General features: G+C 44.0%; 15 non-coding genes and 1 pseudogene across 15 annotated transcripts; all 16 read right to left on the bottom strand.

Moving 5' to 3' along the window:
• Positions 1–72: 72 nt before the first annotated feature.
• On the bottom strand, positions 73–265 carry LOC137275013 (U2 spliceosomal RNA). Its single transcript, XR_010956341.1, has one exon. It is a non-coding gene; the product is annotated as a U2 spliceosomal RNA (small nuclear RNA).
• A 984-nt stretch (positions 266–1,249) lies between these two features.
• On the bottom strand, positions 1,250–1,432 carry LOC137274873 (U2 spliceosomal RNA; annotated as a pseudogene).
• A 6,518-nt stretch (positions 1,433–7,950) lies between these two features.
• On the bottom strand, positions 7,951–8,143 carry LOC137275001 (U2 spliceosomal RNA). Its single transcript, XR_010956329.1, has one exon. It is a non-coding gene; the product is annotated as a U2 spliceosomal RNA (small nuclear RNA).
• Positions 8,144–9,127: 984 nt separating this feature from the next.
• Positions 9,128–9,320, bottom strand: LOC137274989 (U2 spliceosomal RNA). Its single transcript, XR_010956318.1, has one exon. It is a non-coding gene; the product is annotated as a U2 spliceosomal RNA (small nuclear RNA).
• Positions 9,321–10,304: 984 nt separating this feature from the next.
• Positions 10,305–10,497, bottom strand: LOC137274976 (U2 spliceosomal RNA). Its single transcript, XR_010956307.1, has one exon. It is a non-coding gene; the product is annotated as a U2 spliceosomal RNA (small nuclear RNA).
• Positions 10,498–11,481: 984 nt separating this feature from the next.
• LOC137274964 (U2 spliceosomal RNA) lies at positions 11,482–11,674 on the bottom strand. Its single transcript, XR_010956296.1, has one exon. It is a non-coding gene; the product is annotated as a U2 spliceosomal RNA (small nuclear RNA).
• A 984-nt stretch (positions 11,675–12,658) lies between these two features.
• LOC137274953 (U2 spliceosomal RNA) lies at positions 12,659–12,851 on the bottom strand. The gene has a single exon (XR_010956285.1). It is a non-coding gene; the product is annotated as a U2 spliceosomal RNA (small nuclear RNA).
• Positions 12,852–13,835: 984 nt separating this feature from the next.
• On the bottom strand, positions 13,836–14,028 carry LOC137274941 (U2 spliceosomal RNA). Its single transcript, XR_010956282.1, has one exon. It is a non-coding gene; the product is annotated as a U2 spliceosomal RNA (small nuclear RNA).
• A 984-nt stretch (positions 14,029–15,012) lies between these two features.
• On the bottom strand, positions 15,013–15,205 carry LOC137274929 (U2 spliceosomal RNA). The gene has a single exon (XR_010956279.1). It is a non-coding gene; the product is annotated as a U2 spliceosomal RNA (small nuclear RNA).
• Positions 15,206–16,189: 984 nt separating this feature from the next.
• LOC137274916 (U2 spliceosomal RNA) lies at positions 16,190–16,382 on the bottom strand. Its single transcript, XR_010956268.1, has one exon. It is a non-coding gene; the product is annotated as a U2 spliceosomal RNA (small nuclear RNA).
• A 985-nt stretch (positions 16,383–17,367) lies between these two features.
• LOC137274838 (U2 spliceosomal RNA) lies at positions 17,368–17,559 on the bottom strand. The gene has a single exon (XR_010956224.1). It is a non-coding gene; the product is annotated as a U2 spliceosomal RNA (small nuclear RNA).
• A 980-nt stretch (positions 17,560–18,539) lies between these two features.
• LOC137274839 (U2 spliceosomal RNA) lies at positions 18,540–18,731 on the bottom strand. The gene has a single exon (XR_010956225.1). It is a non-coding gene; the product is annotated as a U2 spliceosomal RNA (small nuclear RNA).
• A 987-nt stretch (positions 18,732–19,718) lies between these two features.
• Positions 19,719–19,911, bottom strand: LOC137274905 (U2 spliceosomal RNA). Its single transcript, XR_010956257.1, has one exon. It is a non-coding gene; the product is annotated as a U2 spliceosomal RNA (small nuclear RNA).
• A 982-nt stretch (positions 19,912–20,893) lies between these two features.
• On the bottom strand, positions 20,894–21,086 carry LOC137274893 (U2 spliceosomal RNA). Its single transcript, XR_010956251.1, has one exon. It is a non-coding gene; the product is annotated as a U2 spliceosomal RNA (small nuclear RNA).
• A 987-nt stretch (positions 21,087–22,073) lies between these two features.
• Positions 22,074–22,266, bottom strand: LOC137274881 (U2 spliceosomal RNA). The gene has a single exon (XR_010956244.1). It is a non-coding gene; the product is annotated as a U2 spliceosomal RNA (small nuclear RNA).
• A 984-nt stretch (positions 22,267–23,250) lies between these two features.
• LOC137274870 (U2 spliceosomal RNA) lies at positions 23,251–23,443 on the bottom strand. Its single transcript, XR_010956240.1, has one exon. It is a non-coding gene; the product is annotated as a U2 spliceosomal RNA (small nuclear RNA).
• Positions 23,444–23,637: the final 194 nt, after the last annotated feature.

The following is a 23,637-nucleotide window of genomic DNA, read 5'->3' as shown; positions in this document are numbered from 1 at the left end:
GATGAAAAAAGTGAAATGAAATGTGAAAAAGAGAGGGCTAAGTTAAGGGTTCTATTTTTTAATTTGTATTATGAGTGGTGGGCCATTCCCGGAGGTACTGCAATACCGGGTCAACCCGTGATGAGGGCGGAGCAAGCTCCGTGGCACCTCATCCCGTTGCAAAAATCAGTTTAATATCGATGTCTCCAATAGGAGACGTATCAGATATTAAGCTGATAAGAACAGATACTACACTTTGATCTTAGCCAAAAGGCCGAGAAGCGATGCCGGTTGTCGGCTTGCGCCGGCAAAATACCTCTATACCCACAGCATCTCATTAAGGGGCTGGATATTTACATTCCCTCTTTCAAAATATTCACCTCCAAAATTACACGCACGAAAACACGCAATTTCGGACCACGGGCGAGGGCCACGGCCAAAATGACCTTCTTTGTGGTGAAATACGACAATTTGTGTCAAGGCAGCAAAATGTGTAAATAACCTTATTTATTTCTTTGAAGAAACAGCGCTTGCGCTAAAACGTCGGGCCGACGTAGGAAAAACGTCCTGCAGCTAGGGCCATGAGCCTGTGGATCGGCGCTTAATGAACGAGGCGTGGGGACAGCAATTGGAAGAGTTTCTGCAGTCCCGACTTTGAGAAAGTCGCGCCCAGACAAGCGTGAAAAAAAAAACACAGCAACTGACCGCGTGGACTAAATCCACTAAACTTAAATACATTTCACGTATCAAAACAATGTTAGGGTAGGTGAATTTTAGTTAGAAATGTTGTTTTAATTAAGAAATGGAATGAAAGTTAAACAAACTTTGAAATTTCAATGTAAACTGACCCGGGAGAAACGCGCCGAGGCTTCTGGTACTTCCTTACCACTTGAAAACACTTTCTAGGGTTAGCTGGCGCTTAAGACGTGTGTTATCGACGGGGCAGAATGTGGTTGTGAGGGTGTGATTGTCTACGACGTAATTTCCGGCGTGCGACATCATGGCCGACGTCCTTGGATACGGGGACACAAAACAACTGCAAGTGGAAAATAAATCACTTTGAGGAACTTCCCGGGGCTTGGTTTGGACGGAGTACAATGTGGTTGAGTGGATGGGTCCATTTCTACAGTTTGGCTGTGGTTGCATGGTGCCTCCAGTGAAACGGACGCGCGAAAAGGGAGGGGACGGCGCAAAGTGAGATGAAAAAAGTGAAATGAAATGTGAAAAAGAGAGGGCTAAGTTAAGGGTTCTATTTTTTAATTTGTATTATGAGTGGTGGGCCATTCCCGGAGGTACTGCAATACCGGGTCAACCCGTGATGAGGGCGGAGCAAGCTCCGTGGCACCTCATCCCGTTGCAAAAATCAGTTTAATATCGATGTCTCCAATAGGAGACGTATCAGATATTAAGCTGATAAGAACAGATACTTTTTTTTCTTTTTCATAAAAACTTTTAATACACAAGTTGAACTGAAAATACAATAAAGGACAGATACACCACTACCCACAAATAAAAGAATTATCACAGAGGTGGGGTAGCGGCTCTAACATAATCAGATAAGAGGAGAAGAAGGTTTACAAATAAATTAATCAGAATAGATATCATTCATAGTTTCAACTCTTATTGTTGTAATAATACATAATTGAAATCATACTATCCATACATATATATACAATTATATTTTTCATCATCATTATGCCCATATATTTATAGGTATATATATTATAAAGAATGGATGTTAAATACTTAACATACATAGCAGAAAGAGGAAAAGATGATGTATATACTTGAATAGACATGTATATAGTTATATATTTTAACTTCGTTATACACACTCATATATATATATACATATATATTTATATATATTGTAACAGATGTATATTATAGATATTTAAATATGTTAACACACACAATCATGTATGTACAAAGAACATTTCATATACATAAATTTTTAACAACATATATATATATATTACTCAATGTGAAATATAAGCTGATTATTGGCATTGACGAAGCAGAAGAAAGGAGAAGACAACCAGTACTGAGCAAAAATAGAAGCAGATAGACGAAAGTAATCAACCCTAATACGTGTCTTTAGAAGCGCTAAAAAACGGAGGACAATGTCATTCCCATTAAGCCGTTTATGTTCAAATTTGTTGAGATTTCGAACAATCCAAATAGAGTACTTTGCTAAAGCTAAAAGATATACACAAACGGCATATTTCTTTGAATTGGGATTTTTTGGCACCAACCCAAATTTAATAACTTCGTGAGATTTTTTCAACTGGCCACATGAGAGGTATGATAACCATGGGAAGACAACATTCCACAGCACACAGGAACAGGGACAGGTAATGAACAGATGATCAGAAGTTTCAATTCCTGATCGACAAAGAACACAGTCCGGAGAGACAGCCATACCACGGGTATGAAGAAGATACCCTAAAGAGAGGGAGTCATAGATGAGGCGAAAATTAACAGATTTATGAATACAATCCACAAATGAATGATGTAAATTGCGCCAAACAATGCCAAAGGGAATTTGTGGATACAACCTTTCTATTCTACTTTCAGTGACTGTCTTCAAGAAGCACTCGTAAAATTCCCGAGTAGTAAATTTCTTAATATCTACCAGCGGAGTCGAAACAACAGATTCAAACAACTTCATGGATTCAAAACAATGCTGGTAGAATGGAGATTTCACCTCAGAGTGAGGGATACGAAGAGACATATATGTAGGAGAGTACATCCGCAAGGACATCCCTAACCAGTACTTTGCAAAATATGTCCATTTAGCTGAACTACCATTGAGAAGATTCTGAATGTGTTTCATATGAAAAGATTGTAGTTTCGACTTGATGTGCAGAGCACCAAGACCCCCATCCAAAACTGATTTATACAAAACGGAGCGCCTAATAGGTTCAGCTGTAGACTGCCAAATAAATCTGAACATCTCCCTCTGAAAGAGGTCGATATAGTGATTTGAAACTATGGTAACTGCTCCACGATACCATAATTTGGCCAAGCCTAAAATATTGCACAAAGTGGTCTTCCCAAACACCGAAACAGAGCGCCCTTTACATGAATTTAAGACCAAACGAAATTTAGATAAAACTGGGTAAAATTGGTCATCATCACTGACCTCTTTGCCAACAATAATTCCAACAATTTTTGACTGGTCAATCCAAGATATTCCAAAAGGGTGATCGGACCTGGACTTCCATTTCCCAAGAAAAATTCCTTTTGTTTTAGACATATTCAATTTGGACCCAGATGCTCCACCAAACCGCTTATAAACAAATAAAAGATTTTCAATAGAAGCATCTGTAGTACAAAACCCCAAGCCATCATCAGCATATGCTGATATTTTAGCTGACTCATTACTGCCTGGGAGCGATATACCTTTAATTAATTGATTTTGACGAATTTTACGTAATAGAGGCTCCAGTGATAGTACGTACAAAGATGGGGACAAACCACACCCTTGCCTGACAGACCTCGTAACCGGAAAAGGCCGAGAAATGTGCTGATTAACAATTACAGAACTGGAAATGTCAGTATACAAAATTTTGACCCATTTTTTGAAATTTGGACCGAAACCAAAAGCGTCCAATACTTTAAACAAATAATTATGGGAGACCCTATCAAAGGCCTTTTCTTGATCTAAACTGATAAACGCACAAGGTAGATCTTTCTGATCTATATAATCTAGCACATTACGAACTAAATGGCAATTGTCCTGTATGGACCGACCTGGTACAGCACAAGTTTGATCTAGATGAACAATGTTTTCCATTACAGGGCCTAATCGTGTGCATAATATTTTTGATATAATTTTGACATCAAGATTTAGCAATGAAATAGGGCGCCAATTGCGAACATTTTCTGCATTATTAACATCCTTGCAAATAAGAGTGATAAGGGAGGTTTTAGAAGATGAAGGCAGTGTACCTTCAGAAAAACATAAGTTGACAAGACGTAAAAGCACATCACCAAGGATATCAAAGGAAAACACATAGAACTCCTTAGTAAGTCCATCTGGACCTGGAGATTTATCATTCTCCATGGCCTTAAGGGCTGATAGAATTTCCTTTTTTGATATGTCACCTTCTAGTGTACTCGAAATTGCCAAATCTAGTCTAGGTAGATCAACAAGGAATTCATCACACATTTTCTCATCAATGGGTTCAGCCGCAAACAGGTCTGAATAGAAATCAACAAAAACACCCATGATGTCTTGAGAGGATTTAAGTAAATTGCCAGAAGAGTCCAAAATCGAAGATATAGTTTTTCCCTTACCCCTCTTCGATTCCTTGCGAAAAAAATAACTAGAAGGTTTTTCACTATTTTCGAGGTCTTTAGCCTTAGACCGGATAAGGTGACCTTTAAATTCCATTATTTCCAAATCTCTAAGTTGTTTTTTGACTTCCAATTTTTGATCAACATACTGTCCAGGATGAGAGGATTCAGCTTGGCATAGATTTCGGTATTGGTTTTCTAACTTTTTTCGGAGGGATACACGTGACAAGGACCTTTCTTTCAACACTAAACGGATAAATTTTTGAATTTCAACCTTAAATGTATCCCACCAGCCAAGAGTAATATTTTCCAAAGGGGGAACATTAGCATTACAAAACCCTGTAAAGAGAATTTTAAAAGCTGAATCAAAAACAGAACTATTACATTTCCAGTAAGATGGACCAAAATCTATACCTTCAAAATCCTTGAGACTTACCGACACAAAGTCATGGTCAGAAAATGCACAGGGGGTGATAGTCGAAGTGTCGACAGCAGACAGCAAACGTGAGGAGAAATAAAACCGGTCAAGTCGAGAACCAACACCAGCAGTATTAGACCAAGAGACTGCAACTAAATCTGGAAACAGAAATCGAAAAACATCAGACAGTGAAAAGTCCGAGACCCATTGCTTGATGATATTAGCCCCTTGTTGTGTGACAGACCTATTACCACCCACTTTATCCAATTTAGTATTAACAATACAGTTGAAATCCCCACCCAGTATGATATACCTATTTGTCACTAAGTAGTGAGAGATTTCATTAAAAAACTGTACTCTCTCAGCTGGTACATTTGGTGCGTAAATATTAACTAACCTAATCCTAGAAACCCCAATATGAATGTCAGCAACGATGTATCGGCCGTCGACATCATAATGATATTGATCTATGGTAAAACCACACTGATTACTAATTATAATGCCAACTCCCTTACTATTATTTGAACCAAAAGACCAAAGAGCTTTACCCAGAAATTTAGACTCAAATAGCCTAGCTAAGGCCAAAGAATGCACATGGGTCTCTTGAAGGAAGAGAAAGTCAATACCTGTGGAATTAAATTTATGTGATAATGTATTCACTTTACTAGGGTTATTTAATAACCCGTTACAATTGATTGTTAAAAACTGAAACATTTATGATATCATTGGATGAAAAGAATGAATACTGGAACAAGAAAAAACACCAAGAATAACTAATTGACTCCCTTTGGGAGAGCTGCGTTATGGCCACCATTCTATCTCAAAGTCGGGGGACATGTCCGAGGTCATCAGCAACAGGGTATAAAAGATTATGTTCAACTTAAGGTGGCTCATGAACCTGAGCACATTCAACTGTTGAGGGTGCAGAAACATTGTGAGTAACTATGGCTGAATATGAAGCCTGGCTTACGTCATTGGCCATGTTGGCCTTGAATTTCTTCTGGCCACTCCTGTTACCTGACCTTGACCGTAACTTTCGTCGTACTGGCGTGAATCCATCATCATCATGCTCTTCACGGTCAGTAGGAACTCCAGCAATTGTCTCATCACCCTCCTGTGAAAATATGTCTGAACAATTATCATCTGTCCGCAGACCTTCACTCTGAACACTCACCCCTTTTTTCTGAACAGTTTCCTCCCTTCCTTCTGTTGATTTTACTGCCACTTCCTCTTCTAACTGAATCTCCATGATCTCATCCTCCTCCTCCTGTATTGAATTATCTGCACTATCAATTTGGCACTGCCCTTCCTCACTACTCTCGTCAACCTCACTATGATTCTCGCTCACATTCTGTTGAGGCTCTGAAACAGGTACCTGACGATGATAATGATCAGATTGGTGTGAATTAGTGTTACCATGAGGACACACAAAGCGCTGGTGTCCTGTCTCACCACACTTCAGACATATTGGAGGACGACCTGGAGCAGTCACCAGCATCGCCATTCCATCACCGATTTTTACAATATGGGGCAAGAGATTCTTCTCATTCTCTGCCAACTCAATAGTTATTAGTCTCACTCCACTGAAGACCTTAGCACCATCAGGCAATATACATGAATCGTATTCCATGTTGAGAACTGTTCCGTACCTGGAAAAGTAATCTGCCACATAACTGTCTCTGACAGTATGATGCAGCCAATGCACCCTTAATGTCACAACTTGACGTTTGTACATGGAAAATACAACATTGTCATTGCCAAATGGTAGTGAATGAGTTTTTAGCAATATCTCGGCTTTTTGTCTTCTGTGAAACGTGAGAAACCAACACCCACTACGTTCGGCCTTCCAGAAAGCCTCTAAATCTGAGCCACTAAACTCGGGTAAAGCACTCTTAATCACATTGAACAATTGATCACGAGGAAAATGTCTCACCCTGCACTCAGCCTTGACGGTCAACCGTGCCTTGGCATCATTTAACTGGGTATGGGATAGTGGCTTCAGCTGCAAAGCATTGGCCCACGCCATGGTCCAACGACGAAAAGAAAGAAAAAAGAGGGGGGTGACCAATACAGGTCCACTTGCTACCGAAGTAGCAAGTCCCACCCGTCGACCTGTAGCAGAGAAAAGTCACAACACAGTCAAAGTGAAAATGAAATGAAGCCTACTATAATCACCACTGATGCTATCAATGTCCTCAAAGATGTCCTCAAAAGATGTCCTCCTCCAGTCCTAGGATTAGATCTTGGGCAAAAGGCCGAGAAGCGATGCCGGTTGTCGGCTTGCGCCGGCAAAATACCTCTATACCCACAGCATCTCATTAAGGGGCTGGATATTTACATTCCCTCTTTCAAAATATTCACCTCCAAAATTACACGCACGAAAACACGCAATTTCGGACCACGGGCGAGGGCCACGGCCAAAATGACCTTCTTTGTGGTGAAATACGACAATTTGTGTCAAGGCAGCAAAATGTGTAAATAACCTTATTTATTTCTTTGAAGAAACAGCGCTTGCGCTAAAACGTCGGGCCGACGTAGGAAAAACGTCCTGCAGCTAGGGCCATGAGCCTGTGGATCGGCGCTTAATGAACGAGGCGTGGGGACAGCAATTGGAAGAGTTTCTGCAGTCCCGACTTTGAGAAAGTCGCGCCCAGACAAGCGTGAAAAAAAAAACACAGCAACTGACCGCGTGGACTAAATCCACTAAACTTAAATACATTTCACGTATCAAAACAATGTTAGGGTAGGTGAATTTTAGTTAGAAATGTTGTTTTAATTAAGAAATGGAATGAAAGTTAAACAAACTTTGAAATTTCAATGTAAACTGACCCGGGAGAAACGCGCCGAGGCTTCTGGTACTTCCTTACCACTTGAAAACACTTTCTAGGGTTAGCTGGCGCTTAAGACGTGTGTTATCGACGGGGCAGAATGTGGTTGTGAGGGTGTGATTGTCTACGACGTAATTTCCGGCGTGCGACATCATGGCCGACGTCCTTGGATACGGGGACACAAAACAACTGCAAGTGGAAAATAAATCACTTTGAGGAACTTCCCGGGGCTTGGTTTGGACGGAGTACAATGTGGTTGAGTGGATGGGTCCATTTCTACAGTTTGGCTGTGGTTGCATGGTGCCTCCAGTGAAACGGACGCGCGAAAAGGGAGGGGACGGCGCAAAGTGAGATGAAAAAAGTGAAATGAAATGTGAAAAAGAGAGGGCTAAGTTAAGGGTTCTATTTTTTAATTTGTATTATGAGTGGTGGGCCATTCCCGGAGGTACTGCAATACCGGGTCAACCCGTGATGAGGGCGGAGCAAGCTCCGTGGCACCTCATCCCGTTGCAAAAATCAGTTTAATATCGATGTCTCCAATAGGAGACGTATCAGATATTAAGCTGATAAGAACAGATACTACACTTTGATCTTAGCCAAAAGGCCGAGAAGCGATGCCGGTTGTCGGCTTGCGCCGGCAAAATACCTCTATACCCACAGCATCTCATTAAGGGGCTGGATATTTACATTCCCTCTTTCAAAATATTCACCTCCAAAATTACACGCACGAAAACACGCAATTTCGGACCACGGGCGAGGGCCACGGCCAAAATGACCTTCTTTGTGGTGAAATACGACAATTTGTGTCAAGGCAGCAAAATGTGTAAATAACCTTATTTATTTCTTTGAAGAAACAGCGCTTGCGCTAAAACGTCGGGCCGACGTAGGAAAAACGTCCTGCAGCTAGGGCCATGAGCCTGTGGATCGGCGCTTAATGAACGAGGCGTGGGGACAGCAATTGGAAGAGTTTCTGCAGTCCCGACTTTGAGAAAGTCGCGCCCAGACAAGCGTGAAAAAAAAAACACAGCAACTGACCGCGTGGACTAAATCCACTAAACTTAAATACATTTCACGTATCAAAACAATGTTAGGGTAGGTGAATTTTAGTTAGAAATGTTGTTTTAATTAAGAAATGGAATGAAAGTTAAACAAACTTTGAAATTTCAATGTAAACTGACCCGGGAGAAACGCGCCGAGGCTTCTGGTACTTCCTTACCACTTGAAAACACTTTCTAGGGTTAGCTGGCGCTTAAGACGTGTGTTATCGACGGGGCAGAATGTGGTTGTGAGGGTGTGATTGTCTACGACGTAATTTCCGGCGTGCGACATCATGGCCGACGTCCTTGGATACGGGGACACAAAACAACTGCAAGTGGAAAATAAATCACTTTGAGGAACTTCCCGGGGCTTGGTTTGGACGGAGTACAATGTGGTTGAGTGGATGGGTCCATTTCTACAGTTTGGCTGTGGTTGCATGGTGCCTCCAGTGAAACGGACGCGCGAAAAGGGAGGGGACGGCGCAAAGTGAGATGAAAAAAGTGAAATGAAATGTGAAAAAGAGAGGGCTAAGTTAAGGGTTCTATTTTTTAATTTGTATTATGAGTGGTGGGCCATTCCCGGAGGTACTGCAATACCGGGTCAACCCGTGATGAGGGCGGAGCAAGCTCCGTGGCACCTCATCCCGTTGCAAAAATCAGTTTAATATCGATGTCTCCAATAGGAGACGTATCAGATATTAAGCTGATAAGAACAGATACTACACTTTGATCTTAGCCAAAAGGCCGAGAAGCGATGCCGGTTGTCGGCTTGCGCCGGCAAAATACCTCTATACCCACAGCATCTCATTAAGGGGCTGGATATTTACATTCCCTCTTTCAAAATATTCACCTCCAAAATTACACGCACGAAAACACGCAATTTCGGACCACGGGCGAGGGCCACGGCCAAAATGACCTTCTTTGTGGTGAAATACGACAATTTGTGTCAAGGCAGCAAAATGTGTAAATAACCTTATTTATTTCTTTGAAGAAACAGCGCTTGCGCTAAAACGTCGGGCCGACGTAGGAAAAACGTCCTGCAGCTAGGGCCATGAGCCTGTGGATCGGCGCTTAATGAACGAGGCGTGGGGACAGCAATTGGAAGAGTTTCTGCAGTCCCGACTTTGAGAAAGTCGCGCCCAGACAAGCGTGAAAAAAAAAACACAGCAACTGACCGCGTGGACTAAATCCACTAAACTTAAATACATTTCACGTATCAAAACAATGTTAGGGTAGGTGAATTTTAGTTAGAAATGTTGTTTTAATTAAGAAATGGAATGAAAGTTAAACAAACTTTGAAATTTCAATGTAAACTGACCCGGGAGAAACGCGCCGAGGCTTCTGGTACTTCCTTACCACTTGAAAACACTTTCTAGGGTTAGCTGGCGCTTAAGACGTGTGTTATCGACGGGGCAGAATGTGGTTGTGAGGGTGTGATTGTCTACGACGTAATTTCCGGCGTGCGACATCATGGCCGACGTCCTTGGATACGGGGACACAAAACAACTGCAAGTGGAAAATAAATCACTTTGAGGAACTTCCCGGGGCTTGGTTTGGACGGAGTACAATGTGGTTGAGTGGATGGGTCCATTTCTACAGTTTGGCTGTGGTTGCATGGTGCCTCCAGTGAAACGGACGCGCGAAAAGGGAGGGGACGGCGCAAAGTGAGATGAAAAAAGTGAAATGAAATGTGAAAAAGAGAGGGCTAAGTTAAGGGTTCTATTTTTTAATTTGTATTATGAGTGGTGGGCCATTCCCGGAGGTACTGCAATACCGGGTCAACCCGTGATGAGGGCGGAGCAAGCTCCGTGGCACCTCATCCCGTTGCAAAAATCAGTTTAATATCGATGTCTCCAATAGGAGACGTATCAGATATTAAGCTGATAAGAACAGATACTACACTTTGATCTTAGCCAAAAGGCCGAGAAGCGATGCCGGTTGTCGGCTTGCGCCGGCAAAATACCTCTATACCCACAGCATCTCATTAAGGGGCTGGATATTTACATTCCCTCTTTCAAAATATTCACCTCCAAAATTACACGCACGAAAACACGCAATTTCGGACCACGGGCGAGGGCCACGGCCAAAATGACCTTCTTTGTGGTGAAATACGACAATTTGTGTCAAGGCAGCAAAATGTGTAAATAACCTTATTTATTTCTTTGAAGAAACAGCGCTTGCGCTAAAACGTCGGGCCGACGTAGGAAAAACGTCCTGCAGCTAGGGCCATGAGCCTGTGGATCGGCGCTTAATGAACGAGGCGTGGGGACAGCAATTGGAAGAGTTTCTGCAGTCCCGACTTTGAGAAAGTCGCGCCCAGACAAGCGTGAAAAAAAAAACACAGCAACTGACCGCGTGGACTAAATCCACTAAACTTAAATACATTTCACGTATCAAAACAATGTTAGGGTAGGTGAATTTTAGTTAGAAATGTTGTTTTAATTAAGAAATGGAATGAAAGTTAAACAAACTTTGAAATTTCAATGTAAACTGACCCGGGAGAAACGCGCCGAGGCTTCTGGTACTTCCTTACCACTTGAAAACACTTTCTAGGGTTAGCTGGCGCTTAAGACGTGTGTTATCGACGGGGCAGAATGTGGTTGTGAGGGTGTGATTGTCTACGACGTAATTTCCGGCGTGCGACATCATGGCCGACGTCCTTGGATACGGGGACACAAAACAACTGCAAGTGGAAAATAAATCACTTTGAGGAACTTCCCGGGGCTTGGTTTGGACGGAGTACAATGTGGTTGAGTGGATGGGTCCATTTCTACAGTTTGGCTGTGGTTGCATGGTGCCTCCAGTGAAACGGACGCGCGAAAAGGGAGGGGACGGCGCAAAGTGAGATGAAAAAAGTGAAATGAAATGTGAAAAAGAGAGGGCTAAGTTAAGGGTTCTATTTTTTAATTTGTATTATGAGTGGTGGGCCATTCCCGGAGGTACTGCAATACCGGGTCAACCCGTGATGAGGGCGGAGCAAGCTCCGTGGCACCTCATCCCGTTGCAAAAATCAGTTTAATATCGATGTCTCCAATAGGAGACGTATCAGATATTAAGCTGATAAGAACAGATACTACACTTTGATCTTAGCCAAAAGGCCGAGAAGCGATGCCGGTTGTCGGCTTGCGCCGGCAAAATACCTCTATACCCACAGCATCTCATTAAGGGGCTGGATATTTACATTCCCTCTTTCAAAATATTCACCTCCAAAATTACACGCACGAAAACACGCAATTTCGGACCACGGGCGAGGGCCACGGCCAAAATGACCTTCTTTGTGGTGAAATACGACAATTTGTGTCAAGGCAGCAAAATGTGTAAATAACCTTATTTATTTCTTTGAAGAAACAGCGCTTGCGCTAAAACGTCGGGCCGACGTAGGAAAAACGTCCTGCAGCTAGGGCCATGAGCCTGTGGATCGGCGCTTAATGAACGAGGCGTGGGGACAGCAATTGGAAGAGTTTCTGCAGTCCCGACTTTGAGAAAGTCGCGCCCAGACAAGCGTGAAAAAAAAAACACAGCAACTGACCGCGTGGACTAAATCCACTAAACTTAAATACATTTCACGTATCAAAACAATGTTAGGGTAGGTGAATTTTAGTTAGAAATGTTGTTTTAATTAAGAAATGGAATGAAAGTTAAACAAACTTTGAAATTTCAATGTAAACTGACCCGGGAGAAACGCGCCGAGGCTTCTGGTACTTCCTTACCACTTGAAAACACTTTCTAGGGTTAGCTGGCGCTTAAGACGTGTGTTATCGACGGGGCAGAATGTGGTTGTGAGGGTGTGATTGTCTACGACGTAATTTCCGGCGTGCGACATCATGGCCGACGTCCTTGGATACGGGGACACAAAACAACTGCAAGTGGAAAATAAATCACTTTGAGGAACTTCCCGGGGCTTGGTTTGGACGGAGTACAATGTGGTTGAGTGGATGGGTCCATTTCTACAGTTTGGCTGTGGTTGCATGGTGCCTCCAGTGAAACGGACGCGCGAAAAGGGAGGGGACGGCGCAAAGTGAGATGAAAAAAGTGAAATGAAATGTGAAAAAGAGAGGGCTAAGTTAAGGGTTCTATTTTTTAATTTGTATTATGAGTGGTGGGCCATTCCCGGAGGTACTGCAATACCGGGTCAACCCGTGATGAGGGCGGAGCAAGCTCCGTGGCACCTCATCCCGTTGCAAAAATCAGTTTAATATCGATGTCTCCAATAGGAGACGTATCAGATATTAAGCTGATAAGAACAGATACTACACTTTGATCTTAGCCAAAAGGCCGAGAAGCGATGCCGGTTGTCGGCTTGCGCCGGCAAAATACCTCTATACCCACAGCATCTCATTAAGGGGCTGGATATTTACATTCCCTCTTTCAAAATATTCACCTCCAAAATTACACGCACGAAAACACGCAATTTCGGACCACGGGCGAGGGCCACGGCCAAAATGACCTTCTTTGTGGTGAAATACGACAATTTGTGTCAAGGCAGCAAAATGTGTAAATAACCTTATTTATTTCTTTGAAGAAACAGCGCTTGCGCTAAAACGTCGGGCCGACGTAGGAAAAACGTCCTGCAGCTAGGGCCATGAGCCTGTGGATCGGCGCTTAATGAACGAGGCGTGGGGACAGCAATTGGAAGAGTTTCTGCAGTCCCGACTTTGAGAAAGTCGCGCCCAGACAAGCGTGAAAAAAAAAACACAGCAACTGACCGCGTGGACTAAATCCACTAAACTTAAATACATTTCACGTATCAAAACAATGTTAGGGTAGGTGAATTTTAGTTAGAAATGTTGTTTTAATTAAGAAATGGAATGAAAGTTAAACAAACTTTGAAATTTCAATGTAAACTGACCCGGGAGAAACGCGCCGAGGCTTCTGGTACTTCCTTACCACTTGAAAACACTTTCTAGGGTTAGCTGGCGCTTAAGACGTGTGTTATCGACGGGGCAGAATGTGGTTGTGAGGGTGTGATTGTCTACGACGTAATTTCCGGCGTGCGACATCATGGCCGACGTCCTTGGATACGGGGACACAAAACAACTGCAAGTGGAAAATAAATCACTTTGAGGAACTTCCCGGGGCTTGGTTTGGACGGAGTACAATGTGGTTGAGTGGATGGGTCCATTTCTACAGTTTGGCTGTGGTTGCATGGTGCCTCCAGTGAAACGGACGCGCGAAAAGGGAGGGGACGGCGCAAAGTGAGATGAAAAAAGTGAAATGAAATGTGAAAAAGAGAGGGCTAAGTTAAGGGTTCTATTTTTTAATTTGTATTATGAGTGGTGGGCCATTCCCGGAGGTACTGCAATACCGGGTCAACCCGTGATGAGGGCGGAGCAAGCTCCGTGGCACCTCATCCCGTTGCAAAAATCAGTTTAATATCGATGTCTCCAATAGGAGACGTATCAGATATTAAGCTGATAAGAACAGATACTACACTTTGATCTTAGCCAAAAGGCCGAGAAGCGATGCCGGTTGTCGGCTTGCGCCGGCAAAATACCTCTATACCCACAGCATCTCATTAAGGGGCTGGATATTTACATTCCCTCTTTCAAAATATTCACCTCCAAAATTACACGCACGAAAACACGCAATTTCGGACCACGGGCGAGGGCCACGGCCAAAATGACCTTCTTTGTGGTGAAATACGACAATTTGTGTCAAGGCAGCAAAATGTGTAAATAACCTTATTTATTTCTTTGAAGAAACAGCGCTTGCGCTAAAACGTCGGGCCGACGTAGGAAAAACGTCCTGCAGCTAGGGCCATGAGCCTGTGGATCGGCGCTTAATGAACGAGGCGTGGGGACAGCAATTGGAAGAGTTTCTGCAGTCCCGACTTTGAGAAAGTCGCGCCCAGACAAGCGTGAAAAAAAAAACACAGCAACTGACCGCGTGGACTAAATCCACTAAACTTAAATACATTTCACGTATCAAAACAATGTTAGGGTAGGTGAATTTTAGTTAGAAATGTTGTTTTAATTAAGAAATGGAATGAAAGTTAAACAAACTTTGAAATTTCAATGTAAACTGACCCGGGAGAAACGCGCCGAGGCTTCTGGTACTTCCTTACCACTTGAAAACACTTTCTAGGGTTAGCTGGCGCTTAAGACGTGTGTTATCGACGGGGCAGAATGTGGTTGTGAGGGTGTGATTGTCTACGACGTAATTTCCGGCGTGCGACATCATGGCCGACGTCCTTGGATACGGGGACACAAAACAACTGCAAGTGGAAAATAAATCACTTTGAGGAACTTCCCGGGGCTTGGTTTGGACGGAGTACAATGTGGTTGAGTGGATGGGTCCATTTCTACAGTTTGGCTGTGGTTGCATGGTGCCTCCAGTGAAACGGACGCGCGAAAAGGGAGGGGACGGCGCAAAGTGAGATGAAAAAAGTGAAATGAAATGTGAAAAAGAGAGGGCTAAGTTAAGGGTTCTATTTTTTAATTTGTATTATGAGTGGTGGGCCATTCCCGGAGGTACTGCAATACCGGGTCAACCCGTGATGAGGGCGGAGCAAGCTCCGTGGCACCTCATCCCGTTGCAAAAATCAGTTTAATATCGATGTCTCCAATAGGAGACGTATCAGATATTAAGCTGATAAGAACAGATACTACACTTTGATCTTAGCCAAAAGGCCGAGAAGCGATGCCGGTTGTCGGCTTGCGCCGGCAAAATACCTCTATACCCACAGCATCTCATTAAGGGGCTGGATATTTACATTCCCTCTTTCAAAATATTCACCTCCAAAATTACACGCACGAAAACACGCAATTTCGGACCACGGGCGAGGGCCACGGCCAAAATGACCTTCTTTGTGGTGAAATACGACAATTTGTGTCAAGGCAGCAAAATGTGTAAATAACCTTATTTATTTCTTTGAAGAAACAGCGCTTGCGCTAAAACGTCGGGCCGACGTAGGAAAAACGTCCTGCAGCTAGGGCCATGAGCCTGTGGATCGGCGCTTAATGAACGAGGCGTGGGGACAGCAATTGGAAGAGTTTCTGCAGTCCCGACTTTGAGAAAGTCGCGCCCAGACAAGCGTGAAAAAAAAAACACAGCAACTGACCGCGTGGACTAAATCCACTAAACTTAAATACATTTCACGTATCAAAACAATGTTAGGGTAGGTGAATTTTAGTTAGAAATGTTGTTTTAATTAAGAAATGGAATGAAAGTTAAACAAACTTTGAAATTTCAATGTAAACTGACCCGGGAGAAACGCGCCGAGGCTTCTGGTACTTCCTTACCACTTGAAAACACTTTCTAGGGTTAGCTGGCGCTTAAGACGTGTGTTATCGACGGGGCAGAATGTGGTTGTGAGGGTGTGATTGTCTACGACGTAATTTCCGGCGTGCGACATCATGGCCGACGTCCTTGGATACGGGGACACAAAACAACTGCAAGTGGAAAATAAATCACTTTGAGGAACTTCCCGGGGCTTGGTTTGGACGGAGTACAATGTGGTTGAGTGGATGGGTCCATTTCTACAGTTTGGCTGTGGTTGCATGGTGCCTCCAGTGAAACGGACGCGCGAAAAGGGAGGGGACGGCGCAAAGTGAGATGAAAAAAGTGAAATGAAATGTGAAAAAGAGAGGGCTAAGTTAAGGGTTCTATTTTTTAATTTGTATTATGAGTGGTGGGCCATTCCCGGAGGTACTGCAATACCGGGTCAACCCGTGATGAGGGCGGAGCAAGCTCCGTGGCACCTCATCCCGTTGCAAAAATCAGTTTAATATCGATGTCTCCAATAGGAGACGTATCAGATATTAAGCTGATAAGAACAGATACTACACTTTGATCTTAGCCAAAAGGCCGAGAAGCGATGCCGGTTGTCGGCTTGCGCCGGCAAAATACCTCTATACCCACAGCATCTCATTAAGGGGCTGGATATTTACATTCCCTCTTTCAAAATATTCACCTCCAAAATTACACGCACGAAAACACGCAATTTCGGACCACGGGCGAGGGCCACGGCCAAAATGACCTTCTTTGTGGTGAAATACGACAATTTGTGTCAAGGCAGCAAAATGTGTAAATAACCTTATTTATTTCTTTGAAGAAACAGCGCTTGCGCTAAAACGTCGGGCCGACGTAGGAAAAACGTCCTGCAGCTAGGGCCATGAGCCTGTGGATCGGCGCTTAATGAACGAGGCGTGGGGACAGCAATTGGAAGAGTTTCTGCAGTCCCGACTTTGAGAAAGTCGCGCCCAGACAAGCGTGAAAAAAAAAACACAGCAACTGACCGCGTGGACTAAATCCACTAAACTTAAATACATTTCACGTATCAAAACAATGTTAGGGTAGGTGAATTTTAGTTAGAAATGTTGTTTTAATTAAGAAATGGAATGAAAGTTAAACAAACTTTGAAATTTCAATGTAAACTGACCCGGGAGAAACGCGCCGAGGCTTCTGGTACTTCCTTACCACTTGAAAACACTTTCTAGGGTTAGCTGGCGCTTAAGACGTGTGTTATCGACGGGGCAGAATGTGGTTGTGAGGGTGTGATTGTCTACGACGTAATTTCCGGCGTGCGACATCATGGCCGACGTCCTTGGATACGGGGACACAAAACAACTGCAAGTGGAAAATAAATCACTTTGAGGAACTTCCCGGGGCTTGGTTTGGACGGAGTACAATGTGGTTGAGTGGATGGGTCCATTTCTACAGTTTGGCTGTGGTTGCATGGTGCCTCCAGTGAAACGGACGCGCGAAAAGGGAGGGGGACGGCGCAAAGTGAGATGAAAAAAGTGAAATGAAATGTGAAAAAGAGAGGGCTAAGTTAAGGGTTCTATTTTTTAATTTGTATTATGAGTGGTGGGCCATTCCGGAGGTACTGCAATACCGGGTCAACCCGTGATGAGGGCGGAGCAAGCTCCGTGGCACCTCATCCCGTTGCAAAAATCAGTTTAATATCGATGTCTCCAATAGGAGACGTATCAGATATTAAGCTGATAAGAACAGATACTACACTTTGATCTTAGCCAAAAGGCCGAGAAGCGATGCGGTTGTCGGCTTGCGCGGCAAAATACCTCTATACCCACAGCATCTCATTAAGGGGCTGGATATTTACATTCCCTCTTTCAAAATATTCACCTCCAAAATTACACGCACGAAAACACGCAATTTCGGACCACGGGCGAGGGCCACGGCCAAATGACCCTTCTTGTGGTGAAATACGACAATTTGTGTCAAGGCAGCAAAATGTGTAAATAACCTTATTTATTTCTTTGAAGAAACAGCGCTTGCGCTAAAACGTCGGGCCGACGTAGGAAAAACGTCTGCAGCTAGGGCCATGAGCCTGTGGATCGGCGCTTAATGAACGAGGCGTGGGGACAGCAATTGGAAGAGTTTCTGCAGTCCCGACTTTGAGAAAGTCGCGCCCAGACAAGCGTGAAAAAAAAAACACAGCAACTGACCGCGTGGACTAAATCCACTAAACTTAAATACATTTCACGTATCAAAACAATGTTAGGGTAGGTGAATTTTAGTTAGAAATGTTGTTTTAATTAAGAAATGGAATGAAAGTTAAACAAACTTTGAAATTTCAATGTAAACTGACCCGGGAGAAACGCGCCGAGGCTTCTGGTACTTCCTTACCACTTGAAAACACTTTCTAGGGTTAGCTGGCGCTTAAGACGTGTGTTATCGACGGGGCAGAATGTGGTTGTGAGGGTGTGATTGTCTACGACGTAATTTCCGGCGTGCGACATCATGGCCGACGTCCTTGGATACGGGGACACAAAACAACTGCAAGTGGAAAATAAATCACTTTGAGGAACTTCCCGGGGCTTGGTTTGGACGGAGTACAATGTGGTTGAGTGGATGGGTCCATTTCTACAGTTTGGCTGTGGTTGCATGGTGCCTCCAGTGAAACGGACGCGCGAAAAGGGAGGGGACGGCGCAAAGTGAGATGAAAAAAGTGAAATGAAATGTGAAAAAGAGAGGGCTAAGTTAAGGGTTCTATTTTTTAATTTGTATTATGAGTGGTGGGCCATTCCCGGAGGTACTGCAATACCGGTCAACCCGTGATGAGGGCGGAGCAAGCTCCGTGGCACCTCATCCCGTTGCAAAAATCAGTTTAATATCGATGTCTCCAATAGGAGACGTATCAGATATTAAGCTGATAAGAACAGATACTACACTTTGATCTTAGCCAAAAGGCCGAGAAGCGATGCCGGTTGTCGGCTTGCGCCGGCAAAATACCTCTATACCCACAGCATCTCATTAAGGGGCTGGATATTTACATTCCCTCTTTCAAAATATTCACCTCCAAAATTACACGCACGAAAACACGCAATTTCGGACCACGGGCGAGGGCCACGGCCAAAATGACCTTCTTTGTGGTGAAATACGACAATTTGTGTCAAGGCAGCAAAATGTGTAAATAACCTTATTTATTTCTTTGAAGAAACAGCGCTTGCGCTAAAACGTCGGGCCGACGTAGGAAAAACGTCCTGCAGCTAGGGCCATGAGCCTGTGGATCGGCGCTTAATGAACGAGGCGTGGGGACAGCAACAATTGGAAGAGTTTCTGCAGTCCCGACTTTGAGAAAGTCGCGCCCAGACAAGCGTGAAAAAAAAAACACAGCAACTGACCGCGTGGACTAAATCCACTAAACTTAAATACATTTCACGTATCAAAACAATGTTAGGGTAGGTGAATTTTAGTTAGAAATGTTGTTTTAATTAAGAAATGGAATGAAAGTTAAACAAACTTTGAAATTTCAATGTAAACTGACCCGGGAGAAACGCGCCGAGGCTTCTGGTACTTCCTTACCACTTGAAAACACTTTCTAGGGTTAGCTGGCGCTTAAGACGTGTGTTATCGACGGGGCAGAATGTGGTTGTGAGGGTGTGATTGTCTACGACGTAATTTCCGGCGTGCGACATCATGGCCGACGTCCTTGGATACGGGGACACAAAACAACTGCAAGTGGAAAATAAATCACTTTGAGGAACTTCCCGGGGCTTGGTTTGGACGGAGTACAATGTGGTTGAGTGGATGGGTCCATTTCTACAGTTTGGCTGTGGTTGCATGGTGCCTCCAGTGAAACGGACGCGCGAAAAGGGAGGGGACGGCGCAAAGTGAGATGAAAAAAGTGAAATGAAATGTGAAAAAGAGAGGGCTAAGTTAAGGGTTCTATTTTTTAATTTGTATTATGAGTGGTGGGCCATTCCCGGAGGTACTGCAATACCGGGTCAACCCGTGATGAGGGCGGAGCAAGCTCCGTGGCACCTCATCCCGTTGCAAAAATCAGTTTAATATCGATGTCTCCAATAGGAGACGTATCAGATATTAAGCTGATAAGAACAGATACTACACTTTGATCTTAGCCAAAAGGCCGAGAAGCGATGCCGGTTGTCGGCTTGCGCCGGCAAAATACCTCTATACCCACAGCATCTCATTAAGGGGCTGGATATTTACATTCCCTCTTTCAAAATATTCACCTCCAAAATTACACGCACGAAAACACGCAATTTCGGACCACGGGCGAGGGCCACGGCCAAAATGACCTTCTTTGTGGTGAAATACGACAATTTGTGTCAAGGCAGCAAAATGTGTAAATAACCTTATTTATTTCTTTGAAGAAACAGCGCTTGCGCTAAAACGTCGGGCCGACGTAGGAAAAACGTCCTGCAGCTAGGGCCATGAGCCTGTGGATCGGCGCTTAATGAACGAGGCGTGGGACAGCAATTGGAAGAGTTTCTGCAGTCCCGACTTTGAGAAAGTCGCGCCCAGACAAGCGTGAAAAAAAAACACAGCAACTGACCGCGTGGACTAAATCCACTAAACTTAAATACATTTCACGTATCAAAACAATGTTAGGGTAGGTGAATTTTAGTTAGAAATGTTGTTTTAATTAAGAAATGGAATGAAAGTTAAACAAACTTTGAAATTTCAATGTAAACTGACCCGGGAGAAACGCGCCGAGGCTTCTGGTACTTCCTTACCACTTGAAAACACTTTCTAGGGTTAGCTGGCGCTTAAGACGTGTGTTATCGACGGGGCAGAATGTGGTTGTGAGGGTGTGATTGTCTACGACGTAATTTCCGGCGTGCGACATCATGGCCGACGTCCTTGGATACGGGGACACAAAACAACTGCAAGTGGAAAATAAATCACTTTGAGGAACTTCCCGGGGCTTGGTTTGGACGGAGTACAATGTGGTTGAGTGGATGGGTCCATTTCTACAGTTTGGCTGTGGTTGCATGGTGCCTCCAGTGAAACGGACGCGCGAAAAGGGAGGGGACGGCGCAAAGTGAGATGAAAAAAGTGAAATGAAATGTGAAAAAGAGAGGGCTAAGTTAAGGGTTCTATTTTTTAATTTGTATTATGAGTGGTGGGCCATTCCCGGAGGTACTGCAATACCGGGTCAACCCGTGATGAGGGCGGAGCAAGCTCCGTGGCACCTCATCCCGTTGCAAAAATCAGTTTAATATCGATGTCTCCAATAGGAGACGTATCAGATATTAAGCTGATAAGAACAGATACTACACTTTGATCTTAGCCAAAAGGCCGAGAAGCGATGCCGGTTGTCGGCTTGCGCCGGCAAAATACCTCTATACCCACAGCATCTCATTAAGGGGCTGGATATTTACATTCCCTCTTTCAAAATATTCACCTCCAAAATTACACGCACGAAAACACGCAATTTCGGACCACGGGCGAGGGCCACGGCCAAAATGACCTTCTTTGTGGTGAAATACGACAATTTGTGTCAAGGCAGCAAAATGTGTAAATAACCTTACTTTATTTCTTTGAAGAAACAGCGCTTGCGCTAAAACGTCGGGCCGACGTAGGAAAAAACGTCCTGCAGCTAGGGCCATGAGCCTGTGGATCGGCGCTTAATGAACGAGGCGTGGGGACAGCAATTGGAAGAGTTTCTGCAGTCCCGACTTTGAGAAAGTCGCGCCCAGACAAGCGTGAAAAAAAAAAACACAGCAACTGACCGCGTGGACTAAATCCACTAAACTTAAATACATTTCACGTATCAAAACAATGTTAGGGTAGGTGAATTTTAGTTAGAAATGTTGTTTTAATTAAGAAATGGAATGAAAGTTAAACAAACTTTGAAATTTCAATGTAAACTGACCCGGGAGAAACGCGCCGAGGCTTCTGGTACTTCCTTACCACTTGAAAACACTTTCTAGGGTTAGCTGGCGCTTAAGACGTGTGTTATCGACGGGGCAGAATGTGGTTGTGAGGGTGTGATTGTCTACGACGTAATTTCCGGCGTGCGACATCATGGCCGACGTCCTTGGATACGGGGACACAAAACAACTGCAAGTGGAAAATAAATCACTTTGAGGAACTTCCCGGGGCTTGGTTTGGACGGAGTACAATGTGGTTGAGTGGATGGGTCCATTTCTACAGTTTGGCTGTGGTTGCATGGTGCCTCCAGTGAAACGGACGCGCGAAAAGGGAGGGGACGGCGCAAAGTGAGATGAAAAAAGTGAAATGAAATGTGAAAAAGAGAGGGCTAAGTTAAGGGTTCTATTTTTTAATTTGTATTATGAGTGGTGGGCCATTCCCGGAGGTACTGCAATACCGGGTCAACCCGTGATGAGGGCGGAGCAAGCTCCGTGGCACCTCATCCCGTTGCAAAAATCAGTTTAATATCGATGTCTCCAATAGGAGACGTATCAGATATTAAGCTGATAAGAACAGATACTACACTTTGATCTTAGCCAAAAGGCCGAGAAGCGATGCCGGTTGTCGGCTTGCGCCGGCAAAATACCTCTATACCCACAGCATCTCATTAAGGGGCTGGATATTTACATTCCCTCTTTCAAAATATTCACCTCCAAAATTACACGCACGAAAACACGCAATTTCGGACCACGGGCGAGGGCCACGGCCAAAATGACCTTCTTTGTGGTGAAATACGACAATTTGTGTCAAGGCAGCAAAATGTGTAAATAACCTTATTTATTTCTTTGAAGAAACAGCGCTTGCGCTAAAACGTCGGGCCGACGTAGGAAAAACGTCCTGCAGCTAGGGCCATGAGCCTGTGGATCGGCGCTTAATGAACGAGGCGTGGGGACAGCAATTGGAAGAGTTTCTGCAGTCCCGACTTTGAGAAAGTCGCGCCCAGACAAGCGTGAAAAAAAAAACACAGCAACTGACCGCGTGGACTAAATCCACTAAACTTAAATACATTTCACGTATCAAAACAATGTTAGGGTAGGTGAATTTTAGTTAGAAATGTTGTTTTAATTAAGAAATGGAATGAAAGTTAAACAAACTTTGAAATTTCAATGTAAACTGACCCGGGAGAAACGCGCCGAGGCTTCTGGTACTTCCTTACCACTTGAAAACACTTTCTAGGGTTAGCTGGCGCTTAAGACGTGTGTTATCGACGGGGCAGAATGTGGTTGTGAGGGTGTGATTGTCTACGACGTAATTTCCGGCGTGCGACATCATGGCCGACGTCCTTGGATACGGGGACACAAAACAACTGCAAGTGGAAAATAAATCACTTTGAGGAACTTCCCGGGGCTTGGTTTGGACGGAGTACAATGTGGTTGAGTGGATGGGTCCATTTCTACAGTTTGGCTGTGGTTGCATGGTGCCTCCAGTGAAACGGACGCGCGAAAAGGGAGGGGACGGCGCAAAGTGAGATGAAAAAAGTGAAATGAAATGTGAAAAAGAGAGGGCTAAGTTAAGGGTTCTATTTTTTAATTTGTATTATGAGTGGTGGGCCATTCCCGGAGGTACTGCAATACCGGGTCAACCCGTGATGAGGGCGGAGCAAGCTCCGTGGCACCTCATCCCGTTGCAAAAATCAGTTTAATATCGATGTCTCCAATAGGAGACGTATCAGATATTAAGCTGATAAGAACAGATACTACACTTTGATCTTAGCCAAAAGGCCGAGAAGCGATGCCGGTTGTCGGCTTGCGCCGGCAAAATACCTCTATACCCACAGCATCTCATTAAGGGGCTGGATATTTACATTCCCTCTTTCAAAATATTCACCTCCAAAATTACACGCACGAAAACACGCAATTTCGGACCACGGGCGAGGGCCACGGCCAAAATGACCTTCTTTGTGGTGAAATACGACAATTTGTGTCAA

The sequence above is a fragment of the Haliotis asinina genome, chromosome 2 (genome assembly GCF_037392515.1).
Source record: "Haliotis asinina isolate JCU_RB_2024 chromosome 2, JCU_Hal_asi_v2, whole genome shotgun sequence".
NCBI lineage: Eukaryota > Metazoa > Mollusca > Gastropoda > Lepetellida > Haliotidae > Haliotis > Haliotis asinina.
The sequence above is the reverse complement of the archived record's forward strand: the minus strand, read 5'-3'. Positions and strand labels throughout refer to the sequence as shown.